We start from the raw sequence: 10,618 nt of genomic DNA, 5'->3' as shown, positions 1-10,618 counted from the left end.
ACACCAGAATGAGCTGATCAGGTAAGCACGGAGAAAGCTTGTGGAGAAGCCTAAGTACAAATTTTTAGGGCCGGCCAGCTAGCATTGGAGTCCAAGGTTCTATCACACTCGTTATGACATTTGATTCACCAGAGGTAAAATTTACCCCCAGCTGCTATTTTTTTTGTCTGACCATTTAACTGCGATTAGTTTGCTGATCTGACAACTTTATGGAGTTTAATTTCAGGCTGAGCAGTGTAACAAAGGCATATACCGACAGGCCGGGGCTATTACTTTTCCACAAAACTTGTTTTAAGCAGTTCTAATTTGGTCCAGAAGTGCCTCGAAATTTGAGTTGGGGTTTGGTGTTGAATGCAAATTCCGTTACCCTCTTGTTTTGGTATTAATTTCGATTGATCTCTAGGATTGATTTGTGACGGTACTTGGTTTGATTGATGACGATCAAGTATTGGATCTGATAAATTATTGATGTGGTTCTTACAAAGGAATCAGCGAGGTAAATTTGGACTAGTATGCTCATGTAGCAACTGGTGGTTATTGGTTTTGTGTGGTCTAATTATTATCAGCTTTACTGTTAAACAGAGGACCTCATTTTCTGAACAATGCTTGATTACTTCTGCAAAGTATACTTAATGGCTTGCCTGGATGAGATATTTTGGATTGAGTCCTTTATGCAGTATTCAGATATTCAGTGATGAGTTTGATATATTTACTTGCGACATATTTAGTTGTCGATCCTCCGGAGGTGCTTCATGATGCTAAACTCGGAGATCATCAGTTGGTCTACTCTGTTTTGTTATGGGCTTGCAAACATTTCACTTGATCCACACTGCTTTCTGGTATGATTGAGGGCCGATGCTTTGTTTGATTGAGTGCTTTCGTCTGAGATTGTTGACTCTAATGTATGGTGTGATCAGATGCCAGAGTTTTGACAAGTTTATTGCAGGCCTCCACCAGCCTTGCCTCCATGCTTTGACACAATAAAGTTCGATACTGGATGGCCTCCCTGCTTGGTTTGAAGATTTTGCGCTAGGCTAGCTGCTGGCTGGTTTTGCTGGAGTTGCGATTGCTGGTTGACATTGACTGTTCTTGTTAGAAGGCACATTGCTTGCTTTGCTGTGTCCTAAAGGAGCCTGTCTCATCACTGTTTGGGTAGTTAGGCTGGTATACTGGATAGTTTGTTCAAGAGAGCATGTTCCCTTGTTTGCTTTCAGTGCCTGTCTGGGGAAGCTGTTCCCATGCACGCGCTTTTTGAATTATATTTATGTTCTGCAAGATGTCTTGCTTTGATTTCTCCAGGGAGTGTGTTCCCTCTTGGTATGATTGGATTGCTTGACCTGGGGAATCTGTTCCCCAACACAAGCCTTTTAGGTTGTTGTCCCTTCTTTTAAGCAAGAGTTGCTGATGTTTGTAATTATGTACTGCTGGCTTCCAGTTTATTTTTGATCTATATAAATCTTACATTTGATATATAAAAAAAAAGGTTCGATACTGTGTTTTCATTGAGATTTCAGAGTATACATTAATGGAATTGCTTCAGGTATGGGAGAAAAAAAGCCATCTTAAGCGTGCTTCACTACATTGTGTAAAATCCGTTCATCTGGATGTAACTCACGTTCACCGAAAGAGTTTACATGAATTGACTTCATATTGATACTCAAGTCGTCATTTTTTCTCATGATACTAAGATTTGTCATGTCAGGTTCGTATCTCCCTAGAAATGGAAGGCATCATCATCATGTTCAAGGTGAGTTCCTGAACCCAGGGGTGATCAAATTCGGTTCAGTTTGATTTTTTCTTGATTTTTTTGGTTTTTGTGCTCACCCTTAGCTGAACCTGAACCCTCCAAAACAAGTAATCACCCCCATTGTAACGGGCCTGGGTATCAAATTATCAAAGCAAACATAAATCTCGACACTCACTAACACTCTGAATAGGGGACACTTTGCTTTGCTTCTTGAAGTGCAGGATTGCTACTCTTTGAAGCTTTGCTTTTGAGCGTTACAGTGTCTAATCCTAGCTCTCTCAATTAGTCTCCCAAGTAAAAAACTTGGCATCAACAATAAACAGTATAGACTACATTAAGTATTGATATAATAAGATACTACAATTTGCAAGTTGAAAGTTGTGCAGCAAATTTTGTGCTGGTTAAGCTTCGGAAAAGAATGAATTTTCTGAAATTGTTGATTAGGAGTGTTTCAACTAGAGGATATAGGGGAAGATACGGGGAACATATATAGCAAGTGAGACAAAAATTAACCTCCTAATACAGAGTACTATTTACATCCTGAAGTCAATGCTCAAACTCAACCATTTGAAAGAACACCATAAATAAGATTTTTTTTTTTGTAGCCAAGCAAACAGCAAATAAAATTGGGTTAAACTTCAAATGAGAAGGAGTGACATCTGAACCTCCAATCAGGAGAAGTGTATTCATTATTGTTTAGTGACATGATCAAATAATTGATGTCTTATTTTAAGTACAAGAGTATCAAAGTAATAAATAACCTAGTAAAACCGCAGTCGAACTACATGGAGGTTAACTATATAATAATAATAATAATAATAAGAACAACAATAAGGATGATGGTGATCGTAAGTTAAAGAATACTTTGAGATGTAAGATTAATGTGAGGATTAAACAATAATAAAAAAAAAGTATATCAAGGTTAGAGGATCCACTAATAATACTAAAGATAAGTAAAATATAAACTCTTTACAAATTATAAACATAATCATATTAATCATCTTATATACATAATACCATACTTATAAATTTTATCAGGTATTCATGATGTTAACTTATGTTGACAACAAATCAAGTTCCTCTCATAATAACAAAGTCGGCCGAAGACTATGAAGGATCAAGCATTTGATGTACCAAGTGTTATACAACACAACTCTAGATTAATCATTTAACAAGCAAGGTATTAAGGATTAATAAGATAAAAAGATAAGATATGTTAATATCAATTTTTCTTAGATATAAGCATTTAAGTCCATATTGAGTTTATATTATACTTATTTTAACACCATTAGTGAACCCTTTCACATTGGCATGATAAACTTAGCTAAACATTATGAAAAAGAAAAACATAATAAACAATATAAGAACATAAATATGATATAAGTTAACTAAGTATAATAAAAAAAAATGAAAAACATAAACAAGAGATTAATAAAAACAAAACTTAAGCATTAAAGAAAAAGAGCAAGAACATGATCTTGATCTAAAAACCAAGATGCCTAAATGAATGACAAATATCTCCTTTTATAGGCTAAAATTCAGAACTATTCATTTGGTAATTGGTTATTAATGTAGTTGTCAATTATTGATTTAGTGGACTTGGTGGACAACAGCACTCAAACATGTTGGCTAGATAAAATGACATTGATGAAATTGGAATTTGGCAAAGTGTTCTTCATGAAAGTTGTTGTAAATTGTCTTATTCTTCCACCCACCAGATTTTAGAGCATTTAGATCATTACAGCTTGAGATATGTCTAAACTACTGAGTAATGCTTTTGGTGGACATGATGGATAGCCCTCAAGCTCTTGTCCGGATGAAATGTCATTGCTAACATTAAAATTTGAGCATCGTCTTCATGAAAAGTTTTTGTAAATTGTCTTATCCTTCCACCCACCAAATTTGACGCTCTTTTGCCTTTTAGAACACCAGCTATGGGTAAAATTCTGAACAGTGTTTTGATTGGATTGTAGAACATATTCTGACTTCTTTTTTATGGTCAAGTTTTGAATTTGAAAATGACAGATTTAGGTCTTCCACTGTTCATGATGTTGTAGGTCTATTTCTTAGCTTTTTAGTCATATAAAGCAAATTGAAATCCAAGATTTACAGTTCCAGATATGACCCAATGACTGAATAGTGTTCCAATTTAAATTGAATCAGTATCTTTTTTCTAAGCTTAGCCTTTTCTTTGTCCTTTCACTTTCAATAATTAATCACATCAATTAATTCTTTGAATTATGAGATGTGCCAGAATTTAAAATAAGCATTTATTATAAATTAAAGTTATTTTATATTATCAGACTTATTATTATAAAACATGCTCTAGTTAAGAAGTTATTGATACTTCAAGTGCAAAATGATGATATAAAACCTTAATAAAAATATATTTTTAAATACTAATCATTTAATAATAAAAAAACAGGAAAACAATATTTTCTTTTTCATCATCCATGAAAACCATAAAAAATCAAATCAATAATATTTCCACTTAATTAGATTGATTATCGTTATTCATAATTAAAAGAATATATATATTTTTCATAAAAATTGTATGTAAGAGGATTTAAATCATATCTTGTTGATATTCAAATATACACGGTAATTAACGTTTCTACTTCCTTTCTTATTAAATTATTCTGCTTCTAAATCCTCATTTTCGGTGAAAGAAAAAAACATGAAAAAAAATATATTTTCCCCTTGTAGTTAGTGTTTTAAGACTTGTACAATGTTAGAGAATGTGGTAATAAAGCTAATACTATAATTGATTTTAATAAACAAAATGAAATAAATTTTATATTTTTAGATATGTAAATTTAATTTATTTATCATTTGAATTTGAATCAAATACTATAATTGAATTTAATTATGGTAGAAAAATGGTTTTAAACAACCTAATTTATTTTGTTAAAATTTCTCAGATTCTTTTCATAAAAAACTATTTTATACCTAATCAAATTCTTTAAAATACCCCGACCCGAATCAAGTAAGGCTTTTTTTTAAAAAAAAATTTCCCATCTCATGACTCAATAATTTTTGTTTTTCATTTTCCCTTTTCTTTTCAACAACAATCCTTGTATTGTATGATTCACACAATCCACCTCTAGAAATAGAAATACCCTCGCAGTCAGGGCTCGTGGGATTAGTCGAGGTGCGCGCAAGCTGGCCCGGACACCCAAATTAATAAAAAAAAAAAAAAAAAAAATACCCTCGCAGTGGTGCCTATGCTTGAAGGGCATCTTAGAAAAATTTCACAAGTGAAACTAAAATGAAACATTAAATAGCCATAGTTATAGGCATACATACATACATACATATAGATACATACATACATACATACATATGTATGTATGTATGTATTACTCACATCAATATCTGGAAACGGGAATCTCATTGGAAATTGGGTAAATAGGACAAAATGATTTTACAATCTTATCTTCTTGTTTTTTTTATTTAAAAATCTAAAACAATAACATTAATTAATACTACTGCTAATAAAAAACAAAGCCAAGCTAAGTAGATAACTTATCCAAGCACCACCTAGGATCTTCGCCAAACCTTTTTTTTTTTTTTTATAAAAAGAACTTATCCAAAACAATAACAATACTGGAAGTGCATATTTTGCCATAGTTGTCGTACCTGTTACCAAAGGAAGTTTTCGCTTAAATTGTAATTTTGAAAGATTTTTTTATTTTAAATCATTTTAATATATTGATGTTAAATATAATTTTTAATTTTTTTAATATATTTATAAATAAAAAATATTTTTAAAAATAATCTCTATTACTTGATAAATATCCTGGTTGTTAGATGAATCTATTAACTTTAATTATAAGTCAATATATTTTATTAAAATGATAGTATTTTATTTTATAAAATATTAACCGGAATGAGTTTAGGCAAAGTTTGATGAGAACAATTGAGTTTTTAAAAGCATGTTTAAACTAATAAATCAAAATAATTATTTATTTATTTTTATTTTTAACAATAATAATTTAAATTACCAGAAAATACTTAAAAATATATAAAATTAATATTTTTGCTGAGATAAATATTTTTTTTTTTGAAACAAATCTAAACAAAATTAAAAGCCTAGGTTAACCGGGTTTGGCTAAGCTAATGTTCTATGTAATTCAACTAAAAACCTAATCCGATTTCAGCTTTCAATTCCAGGTTTCTTGATTAACTGCTAAGCCGAGCCAAGTTTAACAATCATATATCTTGCTTTGTTTTTCTTTGATGTGATTACCTTTCCCATTTTTTTTTTTTAAATTACTTAATCCATTTTCTCATCATATCACTTTCAAAGAAGAAAAAAATTGTAAGAAAAGAAGCAGAAATCTCGGTGTGCACGCCGCTCCAGACACAACAGAGTTAATAATTACAAGAAAAGGAGCTGTCTTGCTTTCCAAATAAGCGAGACTTCATCATTAGATTGGTCCAAGACTTTGCCCACAAGAAGAAGAAGAAGAAGAAGAAGAAGAGCAGTACAAAACCCATCACTGAGACTTGGCTAAAACAAAGATAGCATGATCAGTACTCCTTTTCCCATGATTTCTTCATCATTTTCCTTCTGAATTGTAGAGCAAAGGTGTAAAAGAAGTAGCAGCAATGGCGGTGGTGGGGATGTTGCTGTGGTGTTTAACAATCTATTTGCAGGGGGGGCTTTGGTTGCCGGTGGAATCCAAGTACATAGCTTACAACACCACAGGGAGAATCGTTCCTGGCAAGATTAACGTTCATTTGGTACCCCACTCTCACGATGATGTTGGGTGGTTGAAGACTGTTGATCAGTACTATTTTGGCGGTAACAATTCTATCCGGGTATGCTTCTTTTTCTCCTACCTTTTCTTTTCCTTTCTTGAATTGGACTGTTGATGACGAATCTTTATGTGCGTGTGTGTATAGGGAGCGTGTGTACAGAATGTGATAGACTCTGTAATGTCTTCTTTGTTTGAGGATAAGAATCGCAAGTTCATCTATGTAGAGATGGTAGGTGCCCTTCTTCTCATTTTTCAACTACTAGCCTACTTTCTATTTTCTTAGATATTTCTTGGTCATGATCAATTGCTTGTTTGGGGCTCAATTTGGCCAGGCATTCTTCCAGAGATGGTGGAGACAGCAAAGTGAAGCAATGAAGATTAAAGTCAAGGACCTTGTCAACTCTGGTCAACTTGAATTCATGTACTTCCCCTTCCACTTTTCAATTAACTTTCACTCTTTTCTTTTTTTCCCTTTTTGTTTTCTTTCTAGCTGCTATCGAAGTACTAGTTAATGATGAAGTTCACTCTCTCTAGACTTAACTGATGATGGGTTTTATTATCTTCTTTTTTTTGGGAACAAGAAATGGGGGCATGTGTATGCATTGATGAGGCAACCCCGCATTATATTGATTTGATTGATCAGACAACTTTAGGCCACAAATATATCAAAGATGAATTTGGTCAGATTCCAAGAGTTGGTTGGCAGATTGACCCTTTTGGACATTCTGCTGTTCAAGCCTATTTGCTTGGTGCTGAGGTATATCTGATTACCTTTTGAACTTCCTTACTGTTTTTTTGTTTATTACTTTCAGCATTATCTCTTACAATTTTTCTATATGTGATCGACTGTGCTACCATCAAGAACTATGTAACCCAGCCAAAGTTTTGTGTATGTACATGTTGGAGTCTCAAACCAAGTTACTTTATCATTCATTGCAAACATGGTGTGTCGATCTCTTTTTGTCAGCAAAGCTCTGGAATCCACTTGCTTAAGTTTTTGTTTTTAGTTTGCAGTTAGGATTCGACTCTCTCTTTTTTGCTCGAATTGATTACCAAGATAGAGCTAAGCGATTGAAGGAGAAGAATCTTGAGGTTGTCTGGCAGGGTTCCAAGTCCCTTGGTTCAACTTCGCAGGTTGGCATATTAAATCTGTATATTTCTTTTTGCCTTTTACATTTTTTATATCAGAATTGTGTTTTGTTACCATTTATTGATCACTGCTAGCTTTTATTGAGGTATAATTACATAGTTGTAATATTTGAACCATTTTTTTTTAATTTCTTTGCATTATCAATTCCACGTGCAGATATTTACCGGTATATTTCCTAGGCATTATGACCCTCCTGATGGATTTCACATTTGAAATAAATGATGTGTCCCCTCCTATTCAGGTACCTATATTTAAAGAATGATAGGATTTGTTTTTTCTTTGAAATTCCTATCAACACATTGCTTTTGTCTTCAAGGACGATGTTCTCCTGTTTGACTATAACGTTCAAGAGAGGGTCAATGCCTTTGTTGCTGCTGCTTTAGCTCAGGTGTGATATAAAAAAGGGCTATTTATTCTCTCCAAATGTTTGCTCTATGCTGGATTTTAGATTTTTATCTGTTGTATTTTAATTTCCCTAGATGGGATTAAAGGCTGATTAGAGTCTAAGTATTAGAATCAAAGAGCCATTAATTGTCCATTCTTAGATACAATTAATGGCAGTTAACAAACATACCATCTCTTCTTCTTTTTCCCACTTTAGGCTAATGTAACCAGGACAAATCATATAATGTGGCTGATGGGGACGGATTTTCGCTATCAGTATGCAAATTCATGGTTCAGGCAGATGGACAAGTTCATTCATTATGTGAATCAGGTACTTCCTACAGCCATAAGAAGGTCAAATAAAAAGAAAATGTATAGATTCCGTGCTAGTGTATTGATTGAATAGCTCTCAGGATGGTCGGGTAAATGCTCTATATTCAACCCCATCCATTTATACCGATTTGAAACATGCAGCAGATGAAGAATGGCCTCTCAAAACAGAAGATTTTTTCCCGTGAGTTTTATGTTGTAATGCTGATATCCTACTCATGCTTCTTTTGCTCACCTTGCTGAAAGATTATAACCGCTTTCCAGATATGCGGATCATCCAAATGCATACTGGACTGGTTATTTTACAAGCAGGCCAGCCTTTAAAGGATATGTCAGATTGATGAGTGGATACTATCTTGTAAGATCTGGGCCCTTTATTTCTTCACTAAATATCCTGTTATGCTCTCATTTCCATTGCTAAACATTATTGCTCTATAACTAGGCTGCAAGGCAGCTAGAATTCTTTAAAGGCAGAAATACTTCAGGGCCAAACACTGATGCTCTTGCTGATGCTTTGGCAATTGCACAACATCATGATGCAGTTAGTGGTACAGAAAGGCAGCATGTTGCCGCTGATTATGCTCTGCGTCTGTCAATTGGCTATAAGGAGGTGCTTATCAGTTTGGTGTCCAACAAAAATTCTAGGCATGTTTGTATTAAAATATATCACTTTTCTGATACATTTCACTTATTTTTCGCTGCAGGCTGAGAAATTGGTTGCCTCTTCACTTGCTTCTTTGGCAGAGTCAACTTCAAATATCAGACAAGGGAACACTGTCATCAATTTTCAGCAAAGTAATATCTGTTTGTTCGCGCTATTTCTTTGGTGTATTGCAACTATTCAAAAAAGTTACCCCTGGGGAGATTTAAGTTTTTGTGCTGGGATATTATCATGAACGTAACTGGTTTGAAGACTTGTTGATGCGTGTATGGTTCTATAGGGTTAGTTTGGTAGGCAGTGTAAGCCTTGGAAGAGTGAAGATTTGAAGTTACAACTGCCTGCTCTTTAAAAATATACATGCACGTGGATTATTCAAGTTGTTTAATTTTTTATTAATTAAAAAAATACTATTGAAAATAATTGTTTTTTTAACTAATTTACCATTACATAGATTGCTAAGTTTAAAAATAGTAAAAGAACTTTAATTGAATAGAGAATGAGGGGAAAAACAAGAAAAGGAACCCTAATTGAGTTGACCATGTGATAAATTAAAAACAATCTGTCTGTTTGTTCTTTGTGATATATAGTATCTAAAAAAGTTGCCAGACATGAAATATTATTGAGGATGCTCCATTATTTTTCTGCTTTCCTCACCCCTTTCCTTGCATCCTCTGAGAATAACCTGGTTTATTGTTCATAGTGATATTTTTGCATCTTAAGCAACTTTATACTAGATCGTCCTTTCTGTTGACATTGAAAGGAAAAAGTTTGCTGAAATCTGTTCTGTGAATTTTGTTGGCAGTGTCCGCTTCTTAATATAAGTTACTGTCCTTCTTCAGAAGCTGACTTGTCTGATGGGAAAAGCTTGGTAAGAGGTTTTTCCCCTTGTGCATGATTTGACTTTGAAGATTAGAGATGGTTTATTCACTCACCATCTTGGGTTCTTCCATCTCTCACAGCTGGTGGTTGTTTACAATCCTCTAGGATGGAAAAGAGAGGAAGTCATACGAATTCCAGTGAGTTTTTTAAATCTTTGCTCTCATCTTTTCTATCGAGCATTTTTACTCTAGGAGCCTCTTGGATGGTTTTTATTGCTAAATGAAGGAGAGGGGCTATTTCATTGAATGATCTGCTGTCTTTTTGTGCAATTGTAACTGAAAACAATTTATAAAAGTGACCAGCAGTCATTAAAGATAAATTTGATGGTTTCCTGAGTGTAACTAACTTCAGCTCATACTTGCCATAGGTTTCCACTGAAAAGGTTGTGGTTCGAGATTCTAGTGGGGGAGAAATTGAATCTCAGCTTCTACCTATATCAAATGCAACACCACACATAAGAAGAAATATGTAAAAGCATATTTGGGTAAATTCCCACGTGAGGCACTTAAGTACTGGCTTGCATTTTCAGCATCCCTACCACCCTTGGTTTCAACACTTACATCGTTTCTGAGCAAAAAAGACAGGTTGCAATATTATCTTCACTTGTAATAATATGTCATCGTGAAATGAAATGACTAGGACAGTGTTTCCAAGTTACTGACAAAGGATTTTTCTATTTTGTAATCTCACTTTGTTGAAGGCCC

The 10,618-nt window shown here is 33.8% G+C and overlaps 1 pseudogene; it reads left to right on the top strand.

Moving 5' to 3' along the window:
* Positions 1 to 5,834: 5,834 nt before the first annotated feature.
* Positions 5,835 to 10,618, top strand: part of LOC118043857 (alpha-mannosidase At3g26720-like) — a 5,962-nt pseudogene continuing 1,178 nt past the window's right edge.

Source organism: Populus alba, chromosome 2 (genome assembly GCF_005239225.2).
Source record: "Populus alba chromosome 2, ASM523922v2, whole genome shotgun sequence".
In the NCBI taxonomy this organism is placed as follows: Eukaryota; Viridiplantae; Streptophyta; class Magnoliopsida; order Malpighiales; family Salicaceae; genus Populus; species Populus alba.
This window is presented reverse-complemented; position numbering and strand designations above follow the sequence as displayed.